The following is a 21,522-nucleotide window of genomic DNA, read 5'->3' on the forward strand; positions in this document are numbered from 1 at the left end:
AGATCAACTATACCTAAGTTATTCCTCATGGATGTTTGTTTCTTTAAAGACACCCAACTGTGGGAACTCCAAAGCTTGCTTAGCAACCCCTTTTAGTGTTTGAGTAGTCTTTCTTACTATTAGAAAGCTTTTCAGCACCTTGCTAGAATCGAATTTCATTAATTCTTTATCATGGACAGATACTCCTCTTCAGAGCTACCTTTTATGTATTAAACAATTGCTATCATCTTCATATTCAGCCTATTCCTCTTTAGCTTTAACAATCTCAGTTGTTAAATCTCAGAACTTTCCATGTTCATCAGACTCATGGTAGTTGTCCTTTGGACTTTTTCCTCTTGGTTCATCTCTCTTCGAGCTTCCCAAAACAGGACAGAAACCATCCACCTCAGGTTTTCGCAGACTGCAGCAAAGCAGGTTTATCTTTTGTATCCTGTAGGTAGTTTTCAGTTTTACATATCCAAGGATATGTTTCTTGCAGTAGGGAGACACTTTTGATTTATTTCCACATTGGATCTCCAGATCCTTCCCTGAAAAACCTCTACACACTCAACTTTTCTATATCTTTGATTTGTACAGATTTGTTCCTGCATTTTAGAATTTTGTATTCCAACTGACCTTCCAACACACTGGCAGGCCCAATTATGTGTCTTCTTTAAATGCAGTAAGCACTCTCTCTATCACTCACATCATTATTAAAAATTTAAACAGGCCTGCTAGAGAGAGGAAAAAAAAAAAAAAAGAAATCAATTTTTAGCAATAGATTAGTCATGATTGCACTGTATATACAGTTATCTAATCAGTTTTGCACCCACACTATATTAGTACCACTTATACAAGCTTTCCCTTTTTTTCTTTCTTATGTGTTTGAGAATTCTTTATAAGGCAAGAGCTATATAGATGACCTTGCTTGCAACTCACCTCTCCACAAGGTCTGTTACCATTTTAGGGAGAGATTTAATTCTGTTGACACAATTTGTTCTTAAAGGATTGTCTAATTCTTAACTAATTGATTTTGCCTGTTCCTGAAGTCCTTTTAATATTTCCAGCTACTTCCAAATTATGTTGCTCATTTGTTCCAGTACTTTTCTGAGACTTAATAGCTGATGGAAACATTTGTTGTTCCTAAGCTCCTGCTTTCTTAGTTTTTTTAAAGATGGTTATTGTGTTTTCATTTTTTCTGTTTTATTGGTACCTCATGTGTCTTTCAAAGACTGCTTTTCTGATGGCAGCACAGTTCTTAGATGGCTTTACCAGTTCTCTAAATACCCTAGAGGGAATTTCATCAGGTACATCTGTTCTGAAAACCAATTTACTTAAATACTCTTTAACCTTTTCTGTCTGTATTTTTAATTGAAAACATTCCTTTGTTGTTTGTATTAATTATGCTAGTCACCTCGTCATTGTTGACCTTTTTAATTAAAATGAATGCAAAAAAGACATTAAATGCTTTGGCCTTCACTGTGTCATCTGTCAGTAACTTTTTTCTCTATTGGATAGCAAAACGCTTTTCTTTGTCCTTCTCTTAGTCTGTGTAGATTTAGTTTGATTAGTGAAGGATATGAATATTTTAATTATGATGTTTTATCCTCCCAGTAGGTCAGCCTAAATTTCCACAGAAGGGATTTTTTGTTTTTCATTGACCTTCCTTTGTCCACATGCATGCCAAAAGTCAAATTCCTCCTATTCCTGAAAAGTTTTATACATGTAAATGCAAATTATTTAAAAAAAAAATATGAAATTCAAGCCAAAATCAGGAAAAATGAAACTCCAGAGACAGTTCTGTTTGCTGAGTGATACATTCAGCCCCTCATTATTCACACACGATGAAAGTGAACACTTCAGCAACTGGAAATCACTATGGCATGATCGGTCAGTCAGAGGTTTTGATGGTGTTAACATTCCCAATTCTCTAGTTGCTACAGAGGACTTTTTATATGCTGGAATTCATTTAGCAATTTTCAGTCATTACTGTTCTACCATGAGAGATGAGAATATCAGGAAACATGATATCAGCATGAAAGTATTAAAAAGAAACAACGATAAAAATATTACAATCTTATCTCTTTCAAAATTAACTTGAACTGATTCTTATCTCTTTCAAAATTAACTTGAACTGATTCTCCATTTGTTTAAATCTCATGACTTGTTAATATCGTCCCTTTCCTGATATTGTTTTAAAAACATAAGTGCTGAGCAGATATTTTTGTTTGTATCCAGTGATAAGACATGTGAGAACCTGTGCCAGGGGAGATTCAGACTGGACATCAGGAACCATTTCTTCACCAGAAGGATGGTCAAACACTGGAACAGGCTTCCTACAGAGGTGGTTGATGCCTTAGGCCATCTGCAATTGAATTACAACAGATCTTACTAAATAGTATGTTACTGTAAATATGTTTCTTTTTCTCACATTGTCACTCCATGGCATGTTCTCAGAATTTACATTAAAATCTTACTAGTAAAATTAAACAAATAAAAATGGATTTAGTAATAGCTGCGACAACACTTTCTATAACACTTCAGTAGCATCTGTTTGACCTTCTAGAAACAACTGTTCCTTATGGCACAGTAACATCACTACAAGATGGCTGAAGATGGTTTAAAGCAGTTGAGTGAGGACACTCAGGGAATATTCATGAAGAGAGTCCTTCAAAAATTTCTTTACCACCTCAAGCACAATGAGCTTTTACTGTTGTATGTGCAATTTGCAGGCTGCCTATAAGCTGAAGAATGGGAAGGTTGACAGCCAAGAGAATATGTTCTTGAATCCTTTTTACTCCAGATGGGATGAGAGTATTGAACATGGTGATACAGTCTCTGTAACTATTCATATTTACCATTAGTCACTGGAAGAGGAGCTTCCTGACTAGAGGACTCTGAGATTTACAGTGCTGAAAATGTATTAAATCTGCTCTGGGTAACTTAAAGGAAGACTCCACAGCTAAAGGAGAGATTGGGTTTTCTGAGTGTGTATAGGAGGGAAATTACTGAGGAAGAATACACATGAGTTAAGTTGAATCTTTCAGCTTACTATATATGTTCTTCAGGATGAATATATCAAGTCTTTTATTAGAAATATAAGTGAAAGGACGTAGAGCATCAGATACCCATGTCAAATACTCTGTTACCAGGTCACAGGAGATTTCAGGATGTTTTTGTTGTAACTAGACAACTTGGAAGAAAACCTTGCCCTTTGTTATAATACAGGCTGTCAGTGATGCCAGGGCTGCTAATGTACCATGAGCACTTAGAGGCAATTTACTAAAGCTCCGATAACTAAATTTCATGCCAAAGATATCTAAATTATTTGTGAGATTTTAACAGCCTAAAATGTAGCTACAATATTTTCTAAGGAATTGAAACGTTATTTTACAGTGACAATAAATTTATTCTAAGAGGGGAAAAAATTAATTCAGCAGTATCTAAATCGCATAATGTTATTGCCACCAGGGTGGGGCTTTATTTTTGTTTTATTTTGTTGGTTGAATCCTAATAACTGCTTGCTTTTGCTTCGTTAGGTATGTAAGGTGTTAACTTGCTGTAGGCAGCACAGCAAGTGAAACAAGTGAAACGCTGTTACAGCCTAGGGCACTGAACATCCATGCTGTTTACTAGCATCATCACACAAGTAATTTTGAGTGTAGATGATATTAACTTATCATAGTCCCATATATCACAAAGATTAAATCAGTCTCCCCAAGCTAATCCTGAAAGAGTTGAAAACATATGCTAGAGTATATGTGTTGTAGCTTTTATCATTCTGTTCATCAAATGCCATTTTGAATAGTTCACAAAGCAAAAAAAAAAAAAAAAACAACCACCCAATCAACTAATAATAAAATAACTCTGAGTTTATTTCACTTTCTGGTGTATTTCAGAAAGCGTACTGTATTAATCCCTCCACTGTTGTCAGATTTACAACATTCTTTCATTATGTTCCAGAAAATTTCTAACTTTTCCACTAAATCTAAGACCTGAGTGGAGGCAACAGTCCCATCAGCCTTATGATAACTGAAGACAATCTACCCCACCTAAACAAGGTCTCAGAGTTCATTGTTTATTTGGAGGCATTTTAGCATAAAAAGACATTTTGCAAATCGTCCACTCTTCTTAAAACTTGCTTGTGTCCCTACACTCCCAGATCCTGTTCACCTAACACCCATCCCCACAGCAGTTATGTTACAACAGATTTTTTTAAATTTAACATAGTTTGTTCCTTTTGCTTCTGGAGGCTTTTGCATTTCTTTAGTCTCTTTTTGATGTTGTAACTTTCCAAGGTAATTCTGAGTAAGAAATAAAATGAACCAAACTGTATGTACAATTACATTAGATATTGAACATGCTATGTGTTGAATTATCAGTGCATAGATCATCATCTTAAAATGATTTTATTTTCATAGGCCAGAATTTAGAGAAGTAAACTGCAACACTTTGAATGGTGAAGCAGTTGGATCTGCTACCCGTATTGAGAAACCCTGCCTCTTTGTGATTTTATTTTTCTTGGAGAAAAATAGTGAGAAAAATGGATTCTAGAATAAATTTAATTTACAGGTGTTTCCTTTGCTGCATAAAAGCATCTATGTTTAACTGTTAAAAAGCTGGTCTTCTTATCCATGTTACTGAAAGAGAGCACTCTGCTGTTAAACTGCAGCTAAATCTCTGGTATAACTGTATTTTTATGGAGGTAAAAGGCAGCTAGATGAATTGGAAATGAGAGAATATTTCTTTCTTTGTGTGTTGATACAAAGGACTCATTAAATCTCATATCAGGCTTGCAGGCACTGCAGAAGGACAGACATTTCAGAGATCTTCAACCTCTTAGGAACTTTGGAAGTTAATGAGCCATCCCACAGTTATTATTTTGTGTTTTATCAGGGGTTTGCTCTGGGCTTTTATTTGATTTTCAGATTGTAGTGTGATCTCCTGTGTGTGAGTACTGGATGACATCAGCTCTAGAAAAGCTGTGTTTTCCAGTAATGATTTGCTATACCAAAATCTTTTAATGCTATTTGAATCTTTTATGATCCTGCAAGTATCCCAACACCATTAAAAATTTCAGACAAGAATCAATAGGGCTTTGTGGAGTTCTTGAGACACCTAAGGTCATTTTGGCCATGGTGAAGTCTGCAGCACTAGGATCTGCCAGGTGTACTGGGACCTCCAAATATTCTGGTATGCAGCACCCAGGTGACCTCTGGTCCCATGCTTGTCTCAAAAGTGCCCTTTCTGAGTCATATTGATATCAGGATGAAGGGCAACCAGTTAATACGGAGAGGAGGACATAGCTGCCTCCAGTTCCTCTCCCTTGTTCCCAACAGTATCAAGAAGCTAGTGGGGTAGCACTGCTTCAAATCTGGAGAAGCAAATGGAGAACAGGAAGAAAGGCAAGAAAAGGGCACAACCTCTCCTGTATGGTGATATTACTAAATGATCACACTTGAATAATTTTTGTGTCATTTGGGGCCATTCACTGATGCTACTTTCTGTTTGTTTCTCCCTCTGAGATAGTCAGAAATGTTTAAAAAGAAAAAACAAACAAACGAAAAAAAGACTTCTACTGAATGTCATAAGACTATCAGAATATTGTTCTAAAAAAAGCTTCTGTTGAACAACTATGTCAGTAGGTATTTAAACATCTGACAAACAGGAACCCACTCCCTCTAAGGCTTAGTAAGGGCACCACTACAGTCATTGGTGTTACACAATTAGCATAGCTTGATTTATCCAACCTGCTTATGTAGACCTGTAAAGCACAGCGGTAGTATCACCATTAGAAATGATGATTTGCCTTGCTCATGTTATATATTTGAACTAGCAGGTCTATGTCAGAGAAAACTGAAATTCATTCCTGGATTAAATCAGATCCTTTAGACATAACACTTAGAAGTCACTATGAATCTTTCCATATCTTTCTGTGAGCTTTTGATCAGAAACACAGGGTCGATTTTCTTCAGCTAGAAGCATCCTTTTGGAGAATTTCAAACAAAACTCAAAAGTATTCCTCTTCACACATGCTTTCTACTACAGTGCAAAAGTCTGTCCTATATTCAGAGACTTGTATTCAAGTTTCTCGTTTGACTGGTTTTGGTTACTTAAACAAAACCAGAAAAACAGAACGACCATGCTTTTTCTGAAAACGTGTTTCTCTTTTGAGGTAAAATGAGTACTGGAGTTCATTATCTTTTGAACCTAAGTAAGAAGTTAAAGAATGAGAGTCAGTTGAGTGAACATTTTTATTTTTTTCTGGGCGGTGTTGGAGGCTGTGTAAGGAGGTGAGGAACTAAAAAGATGTTTGTTTTATAGCAATCAGGCGTTCTCATGCTGACATGCAATGTTTTTCCACTCCAGCTGACATGGTTAGACATCTTCTGACACCCTAGGGGATATAAATCAGAAACTGAGAATTTTAGACTTTTTACTCTCTGGAGATATGTTCCTAGTATTTCAATGATTATTTATCTTTCCAAACTGCATATTTGCTTACATGCATGCAGGTTTAAATATGTATAGATATATAACCCCTCTCAAATCTTCAGAAGACAACAAACTTTAGCCTGTATAGCTTGTTATCATTTTCCTATACATTTTCCAGAGGTGTACAAGGAACAGCCTGCTATACAGCTGCTCTTCTCCAGCTGAACAGGTTCATAAGGAATGAAGAGCTTAAAGCAATTTGTAGGCAACGAAGCAAAAAGAAAAATCCACAAAGAAGCAGCTGATGTTAGCAGCTTTTAAAGAGACTGAAAGAAAGCTGAAAGAATAGGGAGTCAAATGTAGAACAGAAAGAGAACATGATTTTGGAAGAAAACTGAATTACTATTTTTCTAAACCAAGGAGAAGCTACAGTGCTTAACTTATAAGCCATACTTTATCCTTTCATGCTTCTTACTGCTTGCTGAACAATATCTATGCTTAGAATATTCAGACATTAATCTAACTCTTTACCTGTGTTGCACAAATAGCTAGGAGCTGGAGACTGGCAGACAAAGTTTTGTGTTATAGCTGTGTCACTGACACACACCTAGGCCTCAGTCAGGAAAGTGGTTAGAATGTGTTAAATTTTAAGTACATGGTTAAATCCCACGACTTGCAGTAATACTTCTCTGGAATGAAACCTGCATATTAAACTCTGCAAACCAATCTTGCAGTGCCTGTTTTCCTATTTGTAAGTGGGGAATAATACTACCTGGTTCCTATGTGTGTTTTGTAGCTTAATTCAGGGCATCTATACACCATGCTAAGCAAAACTCTTAACATGAGAGAGTTGTGGTTTATTACTACATTTCATTAGCATTAATAGGAAATGTTATGTGTGTGTATTTCAAAGAGATAAACCTCTAAATTTTCATGGCATTATGCAATACTGGGAATTTTAAAGGGGAGACTGTCAGTATTAATTGCCGTTAAATCAATATCACAGAGTCAAGTTCAGCTCCTTAGCTCACATCAAATCACATGGGGATTACTTCAACAAATCCTTTAGTGCTTTTTTTTTTTTTTCCCTAGTTATTTACTTGAATGCAAAGTGAGTGTGAGATAGTAACAATAAAAGCTATATCCTGATATAGAGTTTACTTTCCAGAGGGGCCTATGAACTAAGGAAAGCAAGATTGAGGTGGGAAAACCTATGGACAAGATGTAAAAGCACCTGTGAGAATACTAGATATTTTTATTTAGATGTTTTCATACAGATATTGTTTAGAAAGAAAATAAATACTTCATGATGTACAGATAATCTAATAAATAATTAAAGAACAAAAAAAGAAACAACCTGTGAGAGGAAGAATGAAGAAAAACACTTCAAATTGTTGTAGCTACTGCAATTTTTAAAACACACGTCAGTGACTTTTAACTCCCCATAAGAGTATGTTAGATATTCGTGAGGTATGTAATAGACGTGATGCAGTGTCCTGGTGCAGAGGGACCCATTATTATATTGCATTGGTTCCTTTATTACCTGAGGGTTAGCAGAGGCAATAGAACAAGATGTCAAATTTACTTTTAACCTTTGGTCTTAGAAAAAGCTAAATGAGAGGTTTAAGTGTATTTTAAGTTATTATCCTCAGAATCACGTCTCTCTGTCTCTGTTTGCAACTGGTGAACGTGAAAGTTACCCAATTTGTAGTGTCAGCCCTTTATATTGCATTCCACTTAAACCTGTTGTTTTCCCTTCATGTTTTTTTCTCTGCTTTGTGTGACAAGCTATAGGTTGTGTCAGATACCTTCAACATGATTTCTGCTTAGGGGGGGAAAAATTGTAAAAAAAAAAGTTTAACTTTTGAATGATCGTAAAAAAGCATAAGACTGGCTTTTTTTTTAAACATACACAGGTCATAGATCAAATGGAGGAGTGCAGTAGCCGTTGTTAGAATGAGGTATAGACTGTTCTTAAATACTGGAGGAAAGAAGAAAACTAGAGAAAATGGCAGAATATTCTTCTATTGCAGAAGTATTCTGGGTGAATATTAGTATTTGCAATGTTGCTAAAGCTTGTTCCTAACTGAGCTTCAGATATAAACTGTGGAGGTCAGACAAAGGGTAAACCAGCCTAAATCATGCCTCTGCTTTAAAGGTGGCACAAATACTGTGGGCCAGGAGAGCAGGAAAATTAATTTTGCTATAAATTTGGAATGGAATCAAAACTATGTATTTTCTCCCACTTTCCCACCTGCATCCGCTTCTCACAGTCTCCAGTCATCAAATGTGGAAAGTAATGATGGAGGCTGATGGAGCAAGGACTACAGTGCTGATAGGTCTCTTCTCTGAGAAATTTGTGTTTCACAGTAAGATATTAATGTGAGGATGTTAGTGTCTCATAAAAACAAAAATAAGAGAGAACAATGTGGAGAAAAATAATGTGGAAGACACTTTTTTAGCAGCTTTAAGGTTTAAGGAGCAGCTTCAGAATCCATTATTATAAATCAAGGACACTTCTGTGTTGGGTAAAAAAAAATACATAAGATCCTCTTATAACTTTGACATTGGAAATCACTGAAGGTGGTTATAGCACTGAGAAATAAATATTTCACTATTTCTAGTTGCTTAATTCAAATTCATATTTCGGTGTTTAGATTCATTATTTTATTTTCCTTAGCTAATAGTTGGTTTGGGGTGATGAAGGATGCAAAGTGCTGAACTCTCTCCACATTGACGGTCATTAATTGTCCTAAGGTTTATTCCATACACATAATTCTGCCTATAGTTTTGTTTAAGTAAAGCCAGCTCAGCAACAAAGACAATTGTTTTGAGAGAACAGCTCTTTATTTTACTGCTGAGGGTTCTCTGTGTTTAGTGACTCCATCTTGGGAATCCATCTAATTTCTTGTCTGCAATGACCTTTATGTTTATACTGTTTCATCAGTTTCCAAGCAGTCAGCTGGAGGTGAATGCAGTAGTATTAATATATTTATCATCAATTCATGTAACCTGAACATAATTTGCTATCCCCTCCTGGTCCTTTTCTTTTTTAAGCTCTGCTGTAATGCATTTTGTTGAAATCTAGGGAAAGTATTAGGTTCATTGTTTTTCAGACAGATGTGAGGTTTTATGATTTTAGTCTTCTATTCTAAATGTATCAGTTTGCCCTTTCTATCTTTGTACACTATTTTTTCCACACTAGTAGTTTGAACTCATCTAATATCTGTTGATTGCGTTGATTATGTCACTGTTTCATCCTTAATACTAAAATGGGCAATACAGTATTCTGTTTTTTCTTAATGTTTTTCAACTACAGATCTGAGAGTACTTTACAAAGGAGTTCAAGACTTTTAGCCCAGTTTACTTGTTGGGAAAGTGAGATGCAGGAAGGGAAATTACTTGCCCCCATATTAAATTAAGAAAGCTAAGAAAGAACGGTGGATAGAGGCTGCATTTCCTAACAGTCATTACCATCTTCTCTTTCCAAATCATTTGCATTAGTATGTTCCCATGCAGATAAAGAAAGAAGAACCATTTAAACCACTTCCCTTTCCTTAATTTTGTCTCTCAGTAGGATAGAGTATCCTTGCTTATTTCTAAAGAAATCAACTGCAGGGTATTTAAAAAAATAGATATCATATTTGCATAGATTTCTCCAAATATTAATACACACTGGACAATAACCAGTGTTTTAACTTTGTTTTCATTTGGGTCTGGTTTTTGCTTCTTTAGTGCGGTAAAGATGAACTGGAATAAGGCCTTTGCTATGCAGGCCTATCTGAGAATGTACCTTGTGTATTGTCTTAATAACATTTTACAGCACAAAAAAGGAAAAAAAAAAGGACATTTTAAAATCAGCTATAAAAAGAACATTTTAAAATCAGCTGCAAAAATAATAACACCTCTGTTGGGTGTGGCAGCACCTCTGAAACATTATCTTATATAACTAATCCTTAAAAACAATATAACTTCAGTTTTTAAAAGCCAGTCATTTTACTAGAGATATTTAAATGGATTAGTGCCATGTTGCCTCTGTGATATATGATGGTAGTCAAAGTTTAACAGGAAAATACATACCAAAACACAATCCGTGTTTGAAACAGAATGAGGTTTTGGTAATAATTTAGTGAAATTACATTTAGTTCACTAAAAGCTTATTTATATGGGGACTTACAGGAAAATTAATCTGTAAAAACGAATTTAAAGTGGATTAGTTAAACCTAATTAAGTCCCTGTATAGATGCTAATTCTGAATAAAAATTGCCTTGATTTGGTTTAACGTAACTCCCTTCCAAATGAATTATGACTACCAGAGATTTAATGTAGTTTAAATAATCTACTTTAGAAATTAAATGCAGAATAATTTTGCTGCATGTCTCTGTGTAGACAAGGTCTTCAGGAGAAATCTGTCTGTCTGACCCTTTCCCAGATGTTAACATAGATGTAGACATTAACTGCGTTCCAAAGGTAGTCTGAAGTCTTGCAAAATGTATTCAATCACTCTGAATTTGGAAATGATCTTTTAGAAAAGGACAAGATACAGACAAATAAGCTGCTCAACAGGTATGAACTTCTGATAGGAGGAAAGGAATATCTTCCGATTATGCCTGCTTTCAGTAACCGGGGAAAGTCTAGACTTCAGCTTTAGGTTAATTTTCAGTGAGGTGAACATGACTTCCTCCCCTGAGAAGGAATAAATTGTATAGGGTCATCCTCTATAGGATGATAACAAGTTAGAACTTGTCTGGTAGCTATCTGTCATCTGTTTAGAACATGATAGCTTCCTTATTGAGAGATTCCTGTTTGTTACATCCTGGTAATAATCCAGGATAACTAATAAAGTATTTCTATGGTTCTTTGACTATGTGTTTTTTAAAAGGCTAGCATTTCTTTCAGAATTTTAGCGTCTCACCACATACCACAGTTTCTGGGTGACAAATTGCTTGCGCAGATGTAAGTAATGCGTAAGGCCAGAGAGATTGCTAAAGAAGAATAACACCTATTTCTTCCGTAGCTGTGCAGTGTGTAAATAAGCATAGAAGCATAGAGAAACATAGAGGCATGGTCAAAATGAATTTTGAAAGACCTCTCCCATGAATGAGCTTCTTAGTGTTTAAAAATGAAGCCTCTTATGGGCAGAGAGACTTTCATAGCTTTTGTGTAGCTTATTTCAGTAACTCTTTTGGAGCATTGTGGGTAACTTCTTCCTGTCATAGTTTTACTCTGCCAGTTATGCAAGATGTTGCATGATTCCAATACATTCCCTGCAGTTGTAGTGGATTGTATTTTTTTCACAAGGGACTTAGGAACCAGCATGATTTCAGGTTAAAATATATTGATCAATGGTAGATAATCTCTGCTTACTTAAAGCAACAGAAAGAGTGATGCTTTCTCTAAGACCTCAACTTGACAAAATTCCCAGTACATTGGAGATGTTACAGTGTTATCAGAACCATTATAAATTAAAAATATGAGATGGGGGAGGGGAATTACTAACAGAAACACTGGTAGTTCTGTGTGTACAGTAACTACACAATGATTCCAGATATAGGTGATTTCATTTTCAAAACATCAGCAGTATTATTGTTCTCTTGAATTGATTTTTTCATGGTACAGTTTAAAAGCTGGATTTGTTTCTCTTCGCTTGCTTAGTAAGAAAATCAGCAGAGAGCAAACTTCCAATCACTATAATGAGATGTGTCACAGAAATGCTCAACACTACTAAGTTTACACACTAATTGTACTATTGGATTGTGAAAGAAGAAGAAAAAACAAAATATGGAATAGTAATAGAAGGAGAAAACATAACGATTTTGAGAATTGAGAGCTACCTAGTAATAACCTTCACATTTCACCTTTATGTGAAATAAACCACAAAACTGTAATGAAAGCCATTATTGGTGCATAAATGTACTTCTTCACACATACAGATCAACTCTTGAGTAACTGAAAAAAATTATAGTGGGAAACTGCAGAACTGCAAACATAAAATTGACCCTTTCAGAAGGGGTCAGCCCCTGGCAGTATGAACCCGCAAAATGTGCCCTGCAGAGGTACCTCCTCCATCACACTCAGGTACAAGTCCCCATCCTCTGCTCAGTCTGATTTCTGTGAGCTGTTGCTGTTTGAAATATCCACAGAAAACAAACCATACTAAAACAAAGTAAGTAATTTTTTAATGGCTGTTCAACCTATATATGCTTCTTGGGGGTCAGATGAGCACCGGTATTTGCAGATGAGCACCGGTATTTGCAGATGAGCAGGAGTGGGAAAACCTGCCCTGAGTGAAGGGGGAAAGGCCATAGGGCAGTTTAAGCTGCTTTTGAGTATAACTGAACCTTGAGTTTTGCTACAAATGTGAAAATGTTTGTTGTCTGTATGGGTAGATATTTTTATTGTTCTTACATGATCATGCAATACATCTGAAGAGATATATGTACTTATTTCACATTTGTATCTTCAGAGTTGAAAATATATCCCTTGGGGTTTGGGGTTTATTTTGTTTTAGTTTTTACTTTTGTTTCAGTTCAGCATCTACAGTAAATATCTGTTTGCTAAATATTTTCTGAAACCACCGAAGGCATAAATTAGATGATTTAAGAGCAGAACATTTTTTATAAAAGTGCACTTGTCAGTGTCCAGTTCGTAAAAAGAAATAATCCTACCATGACAGTAGTCCCTTGGGAAGACCTTACCTTCCTGATACCATCCATGTTTCTTGTGGTTCAGAACACTTGTTAAGCTGAAAGGGGGGAAGAAAAGTACATGACATTTAGACTCGTTGTAACATAAACTATTTCTTATCTCTCCCCTCAGTCCCTCTCCTCTGCCTCCCTTCTGTCTTCGTTTACAACTTCACTATCCCTCCTGCCTCCTGGGACCATAACCTTAACGTAATCTTTGTTCTTTTTGCTTCTGTCTGCATATCTAAGACAAACTGTTTCTACTTTTTTTTTTTTTTTCCTAAGTCTCAAAAAATATCCACAGTTCTTTCTGCCAGAAGCCTTGTTTCTCCTTTTTTTTTTTTTTTTTTTTTTCAGGCTGAATCTATCTCATCTCTCTGCTTCACAATTCCCATATTAGCCATCCCATGGGGCTAAAATTACAGGTGATACTACCAGTTCTACCTGCTAGTCCTAGTACGGATGTTGTTTTTTTTTTGTCATAAAGTGGGTATTGTCCCATCTGGTTGTAGAACTGAATTCCTCTTTTTTCTTTTCTTTTTCCCAAAAGACAACCTGAGAGATATTTAATTATGGCAAAATGCACTGTCATAGAATAGTTAGGGTTGGAAAGGACCTCAAGATCATCTAGTTCCAACCCCCCTGCCATGGGCAGGGACACCTCACACTAAACCATCCCACACAAGGCTTCATCCAACCTGGCCTTGAACACCGCCAGTGATGGAGCACTCACAACCTCCCTGAGCAACCCATTCCAGTGTCTCACCACCCTAACAGGAAAGAATTTCCTCCTTATATCCAATCTAAACTTCCCCTGTTTAAGTTTTAACCCATTACCCCTTGTCCTATCACTACAGTCCCTGACGAAGAGTCCCTCCCCAGCATCCCTATAGGCCCCCTTCAGATACTGGAAGGCTGCTATGAGGTCTCCAAGCAGGCTTCTTTTCTCCAGGCTGAACAGCACCAACTTCCTCAGCCTGTCTTCATACGGGAGGTGCTCCAGTCCCCTGATCATCCTCGTGGCCCTCCTCTGGACTTGTTTCAGCAGTTCCATGTCCTTTTTATGTTGAGGACACCAGAACTGCACACAATACTCCAGGTGAGGTCTCACAAGAGCAGAGTAGAGGGGCAGGATCACCTCCTTCGACCTGCTGGTCACGCTCCTTTTGATGCAGCCCAGGATAAGGTTGGCTTTCTGGGCTGCGAGCGCACACTGCCGGCTCATGTTCATTTTCTCATCGACCAGCACCCCCAAGTCCTTCTCTGCAGGGCCGCTCTGAATCTCTTCTTTGCCCAGTCTGTAGCCGTGTCTGGGATTGCTCCAACCCAGGTATAGGACCTTGCACTTGTCGTGGTTGAACTTCAGAAAGTTGGCATCAGCCCACCTCACAAGCGTGTCAAGGTCCCTCTGGGTGGTATCCCCCCTTCCCTCCAGCATATCAACCAGACCACACAGCTTGGTGTCATCGGCAAACTTGCTGAGGGTGCACTCAATCCCACTGTCCGTGTCAGCAACGAAGATGTTAAACAAGACCGGTCCCAACACCAATCCCTGAGGGACACCACTCGTTACTGGTCTCCAGATGGACATTGAGCTATTGACCACAACTCTTTGTGTGTGGCCATCCGGCCAGTTCTTTATCCACCGAGTGGTCCATCCATCAAGTTGATATCTCTCCAATTTAGAGAGAAATATGTCGTGTGGGGCAGTGTCAAATGCTTTGCACAAGTCCAGGTAGATGACATCAACTGCTTTACCCTTATCCATCAATTCTGTAGGCCCATCATAGAAGGCCACCAAATTGGTCAGGCAGGATTTCCCCTTAATGAAGCCATGCTGGCTGTCACCAAGCACCTTGTTGTTTTTCATGTGCCTTAGCATGCTGTCCAGGAGAATGTGCTCCAAGATTTTGCCAGGCACAGAGGTGAGACTGACTGGTCTGTAATTCTCCGGGTCTTCCATTTACCCCTTCTTGAAAAAGGGGCTTATATTTCCCTTTTTCCAGTCATCGGGAACTTCACCTGACTGCTATGATTTTTCAAATACGATGGCCAGTGGCTTAGCAACTTCATTCGCCAGCTCCTTCAGGACCCACGGATGGATTCCATCAGGTCCCATGGACTTGTGCACATTCAGATTTTTAAGATGGTCTCAAACCAGATCCTCTCCTACAGTGGGCCCAAGGTCTTAATTCTCACAGTCCCTGCATCTACCTTCTAAGACCTGGGTGGTGCAGTCAGAGCCTTTGCCAGTGAAGACCGAGGCAAAGAAGTCATTAAGAACCTCAGCCTTCTCCAACTCCTTTGTAGCCAGTTCTCCCGAAAGCTTCCTCAGGGGGCATATGTTGTCCCTAGTCTGCTTTTTGTTTGCTATGTACCTGTAGAATCCCTTCCTATTATCCTTAACATCCCTGGCTAGGTTTAATTCTAACTGGGCCTTAGCCTTCCTAACCTGGTCCCTAGCTTCCCAGACAACATCCCTGTACTCTACCCAGGCCGCCTGTCCTTGCTTCCATTTTTTGTAAGCCTCTTTTTTCCTTTGACTTTTCCTCAGCAGCTCCTTATCCATCTGTTGTGGTTTAAACCCAACCACAAACCTCGTTCACTCACTTCCCCCCCTTCTTGCCCTCCCCCTGCTCCTGGAGGGACGGAGAGGAGAATCAAAAAGAATGCAACTCCCATGGGTTGAGATAAGAACAGTTTAGTAACTAAGGTATAACAAAAATCACTACTGCTACCATCAATAATAATAATGATAAAGGAAATAATAAGAGGAAAGAATACAACACCTCAACACCAGCTGACTAATAACTCGCCCCACTCCCCCCAGCCGAGCACCTACCAATACCTCGTCCAACCCTGCAGTCCCAGCCCTTCCAGGTAACTCCCCGTTACATCCTGGGCATGACGTGCTGTGGTATGGAATACCTCTTTGTTCAGTTTGGGTCAGGTGTCCTGTCTCTGCTTCCTCCCGGCCTCCCCTCCTCTCTGGCAGAGCATGAGGCTCAGAAAGTCCTTGGGCAGACCAAACATTTGAGCAGCAACTAAAACCATCGGCGTTATCAGCTCTCTTCCCAGGCCAAAAAATGAAAACATAGCACTGCAGTAGCTACTAAGAAGGAGAAAAATGACTGCTACTGCTGAACCCAGGACACCATCCAAGGAGGTTTCCTGGCCCTTCTGCTGCACTTCCTTCTAGTTGGGATGCAGCACTCCTGAGCTTGTAGCAGGTGATCCTTGAATATCAACCAAGAGGCTTGGGCCCCTTGCCCTTCAGGGCTATATCCCATGGAACCTTACTAAGCAGGTTCCTGAAGAGTCCAAAGTCTGCTCTTTTGAAGTCCAGGGCAGTGAGCTTGCTGCACGCTTTTCTCACTCTCCTGGGGATCTCAGATTCGACCATCTCGTGATCACTGCAACCAAGACTGCCCTGGAGTACCACATTCTCAACTTGTTAACACAATTCATGATTTTCCTGTTAATTAGACATTTGGCAACATAGGTTTTCATTTTTCAAATACCTAAATGAGCAAAAAGTTCTTTGTCAGGATTTTCCCAGAAGTACTGCTATCTTGGAAGAGCAGTCCAACTTACACTTTACTCTATTTAGATTTACAAACTAACCATTCTTGTACTAAATCCTATGGGTGTCCAGTCTGGATAGGTGCTCTGCAAGGGAGTTTAACACACACAGGCAGCAGTGAGTTTAGCTGCAAGTAGTCATGACCACCGCCACTTTCACTGAAAATGCATTTAGAAAATAAAGTGGTGCTGGCTTTCTTTCAGAGCATTTACCCAAGTGACAGACTTGGGAAGACCTGAATGATACTAACTTCCTTTATGGGTTTCACCCTCAATTCTGTTGCTTCACTTCTTCAACAGAATAAGAACAACAATGTTTGCATATTTTGCAGAGTGTTTTAAGATCTTTTGTTAAAGAGAACTGTTTAAAAAGATATATGGCTTTTAAAAGAAGTTTTGAAGTGTCCATAATTTTGCATTAGTAGTTCTATATTAATAGTTTTGAAGTTCAAATTAATGCTGTTATAAATGGCACCACTTAGATATGCCTTGTATGTTACTAACTTTGCAATCACCATGAAAATGCAGTAGTTAGATATCTTATGGCAATTCTATGTGGGAGAACAACTAAAAGTATGAAGTTAATGCAGCTAAATTAAGGACCATTAAGCTTCTATATGGAAACTTTTATTGAGAAGTAGAGTGCTTAAGGGAGGATTAAACTACAAAAAATAAAGGCATTTTAATTCAGAATGAGAACATCTACATATGTGTTTTAATTCCTCTGCATTAACTTCATAGTTTTAGTTGATTCATTTTAACCTTCCCAACTGCAGGAAGTCCCAAGTGATAACATTTTTTCACAAAAGTACATCTTTGGAAGTCTTCTCTTTAAAATTTTATATCCTTCTACCCCACTCCTTGCAACTAACCCAAGAAAATTCTTGATAAAAGATAATAATAGTAATAATAATAATAATAATAATAATAATAATATGCATTATGTCATCAACTGATTATGGCAGCAGACATGATCATTGAAGTGAGAAACTACCATATTAAAAGAAATATATAAGCTAAAAGTAAATATTTTACAAGTAGAGGTTGAAAGCTTAAAGGGAAATCAAATGTCCAAGAATGATGGACACAATGGAAAATCACAGAGAACAGCAAAAGACCAAGGTATTAAAAGGCATCACATACTTGCCTGCAGAAACTGAATGTTCATACCTGATGATTGTGGCTGAAGTAAAAATACAGATGCTTGTGTGTTTGGCACAGCCCATGTAAAAGCAGCACATGAGGCTGTGCTAGGCCAAAGCTGGGATTCATCCTGTTGCTCCATGCAACTTGTTCCCAAAAGAGTATTTGTCTTATTTCTATGGTGTCTCCACAAGCTGTACTAACTTCTAAGGAATTCACCCTGGCTGCTTGGTTCTCGTATGTAAAGCTCTGTGTAAAGAAGTATGTAAAACTGACTAATAAAACATCCCACATCTTATACTCTATAGTCAATAGAAAATTCTTCTCAGTCATTAACTTAAGAATTCTGCAACCTTTTCAGCCCTAATAAGGTTGCACCATGGACATGAGTATTAATAATTCTGTCCACTGGAATGAGCACTGTTTGGGTTAGTATTTAATTAATTAAATTTTGGTCCTATTTTTAAGTGGCTTCCAAAGATTAGATTTCCAATTTATTCCCTTCCTCAGCATTATTTGTAAAAGTTTATGGAAATGAACAGAAGTGTGGTCATGTCTACTGGCAGAGTAGGTAGTTCCAGTTACATTCTTCACTGACATTCATGTTATGCTGATTACAAAACTTAATTAAATGGAAAAACAACCATAATGCCGGCAAAATACAAAGACATCAATATCGCACATAGGAAGCAAGCAGAGTATTTTCTAATTCTAAAAGCTACCAGATCTGTGAAGGACAAAAGCCCTGCTGGTAGTTATTGCTGGTAGTTTTAGGTCTTAAGGGACCTTGCTAACATCATTTTAATGTATTAGGATGCTACTGATTTTTAAAAATGATATCCTATACAGTTAAGAAGATTAGAAAAATCAAATCTTCTGTAGTTACTAGAGAAGTTTCTTATCATAAAGTATTGATATGGTTGATATTAAGTAGATTTATTTATGTAACTTTTTCATTTTTTTAAATATTTAGTTAGATATTAACAGAAGGCAGTAGGGAGTAATATTTGACAGCAGCACAGCATTTCAGTTCAGCATCACATAATTAAACTTCAATGAAGATCTTTAAAAGGGTGTCCTGCTACAAGGGGAGAAGCACATCAGTCTTCATATAGAAATGCCAAATCCTGTGCATTTACTTTATCGTGAGTTACAGTGGATGGCCAGTCCTGGGGCTAGTGCTTTTTCTTGTTCATCAGTGCTTTTTGTTGTCAGAGTTTGTAGACTTGCTTTCTCCATTCAGACAAATCAATGCTTCTTTCCATCCCCCTTTTTTTTTCCCTACTGTTGACCGTTTTTCTTGTCAGTTTGCTTTTGCCATTTCTGGATGAGCAGCTTGTGAGAAATAAACCACTGAGGCACATCAAACCTTAGAAGAAGGCCAGGGAAGTAATTCAGTGGCTGAGTTTTTCCAGTCATTCTCTTCAAGTGTCTTTTTTAAAAGTAAACAACAGAAATGAAAACTTACAATGCCTCTTGTTGGTATTTAGCAAAACTATAGAAAGACCTTTTACCTTAATAATGCCAGTGACATGCATTTTTTTATCTTTCTAATTATTTATTTATAGTTGACATGAAAATGCTTCCCACTAGACATCAACTGCACAAAACCCAGTTGTGTATTGCTTTTGTGAGACTTTTGTTATTACAGCATGATTAAAATAGTACATTAATTATGCATCCTGCTATAAAACTGGATATAGCAGAAGAAATAAATACATATTAATAATACATTAGTTGTTAATCTGTATATTTGTCATTTGAATGAGATGCAAACTACTACATCTTTGGTTCATGAAGACCACCACTCCTCTGTCTTTAGGTCCACTTACATCACATTACCATGAAGGGCAAGTTTTTATAAAAGGTCAGCCTGTGCTAAGTCCTAAGATTAAGAAGCCAAAAAAGCTATATTACAAAGTGAAAATTTTACCTGACTGTGAGATACGGTGGCAGCATAATAACGAGGTTATCCACTAGGCTGGACAATGTGCAGTCAACTTTTAATCATTGAAAGTGATAGAATTCGTGGTCCTTACAAAGGAGACATCTTTCTGAGCCAATAAGAGTGATTCTGACTTTCTAATCATGAGTGTCCTTGTACTGCTGGAAAAGAAACTTTTATACTAAAGGAAAACCAGATATAGTTTGCTGAACTGATGAAAAATGTTGTAGACATGGGTATTTAAAAACCAGTAGGTCTTCTGAAGTACATCAGGTGATTGCATTGCCTTAACAGAAGATGGTAAGGCTGTGTGTGGATCGCTCAAATGTGAGGAAGTTGCACCTATTTAGCAGTAACGCAAGAGGTTCCTAAATCTTCGCACATCAAGTCACTTAGTTAAAGGACAAAACCAACAGATAAAGAAATAAAATTGAACCAATTAGCTGCAGCAAAGTTTTATTAAAAGAAATAATTTGCTTTCTTTTTGGCTCAAGCTAGAATAAAAATTAGTTTATTTAATGTAAGAGCTGCTTGGCAAAATTTGCACTAGGAAATTAAATGTGCCTGGGACTGTTCATGCCAATGAGGTCAACTGTCATGGAGTGACCCATGTCCATACTATTAAAATTTGCTAGTCTACAAAAGAAGTGAGTTCAAGCAAATTGACTGTGGAGAATCCTGTTAACACCTAAAGGTTGCCTAAAACATATTTTGTGAGAGGCTGAGCTGGACTGAAATAAAACTATGCTGGGGAGTATTTATGTAACTTAATAGGTGGTTGAGTTTCAGTCCCTTGGTACATATGCTAGCTCTGATTATTTTCCTGGTAGTGGTAGTGTTGTTGAGTGAATGCCCAGAATACAGAGTTGTTCAAAGATATATTTTCATTCAAGATCTTAGTTCCATCATTAAATGGCACATGTATGATTTCCGTATTGCTAAGTGGTTTTAGATATGTTTTAATTATTGGGCTAATGCTTGTGAAGGAGATAGATATTAAATACTTATGCTGAGGCTAAGTTAAAAATAAACATAAAATCCTTAAACTGTCAGATACATTATGACTATGTTTTCACATTGTCTTAAAATTGAACAAAGACAAATAGAAAACTTTACCATGGGTGTGCAGTTTTAAAAGTTGTTTGATTAGCTTTATATAAAAGTTGAGTTAGCCAAGACAGGTTAAAATAATTAATATTAATAATAGTAATAGCAATACAAGGACAAGCTCTTGATATTTTCACCTATACAACTAGAAGCGCATGAACAAAAAAAGCATTATTTTGTGGACTGTGAAAGTGCAACAGAGTCAAGTGGGTTGTCATGACAAGAATCACCTTTAAGGTCATGAGCAGCATCAGGAATAGCAGGAATAGAATGTAGGTCTCTCGAATCCCACACTAAAATGCTGTTCACTGTTGTGACACCTGTGGTTCAGCACATAGGTTTAAATTATTTCTAGATAAATTCTGAAGAAGGTACCGAGCAATGTTACATGGACAAGTCATCTTTAAGTGCAGATATTCAGAACAGTATGTGAATGTTTATTACTTAAAAAAGGGCTTCTCTATTCCTGTCTCTCCTTTCTTGTATTTTCATATCTGCTTAGTTATCTTTGATAGAAGACAGAAAAGATCATGCAGTCAAGAAAGCTGTCTGCCAAAAGACAGATTCACCTGTCTAGAAACCCTTCCTGATAAATATTTTATACAGTTTTTGAAAAACTTCCAGTGGTAGAAAATAATGGTCTCT

At 37.3% G+C, this 21,522-nt stretch overlaps 1 protein-coding gene across 2 annotated transcripts in view; it reads left to right on the forward strand.

The window, feature by feature from the left end:
• Positions 1–21,522, forward strand: part of PCDH9 (protocadherin 9) — a 726,934-nt gene that overhangs the window by 107,009 nt on the left and 598,403 nt on the right. The window lies entirely within an intron of this gene.

Source organism: Lathamus discolor, chromosome 4 (assembly GCF_037157495.1).
Source record: "Lathamus discolor isolate bLatDis1 chromosome 4, bLatDis1.hap1, whole genome shotgun sequence".
In the NCBI taxonomy this organism is placed as follows: Eukaryota; Metazoa; Chordata; class Aves; order Psittaciformes; family Psittacidae; genus Lathamus; species Lathamus discolor.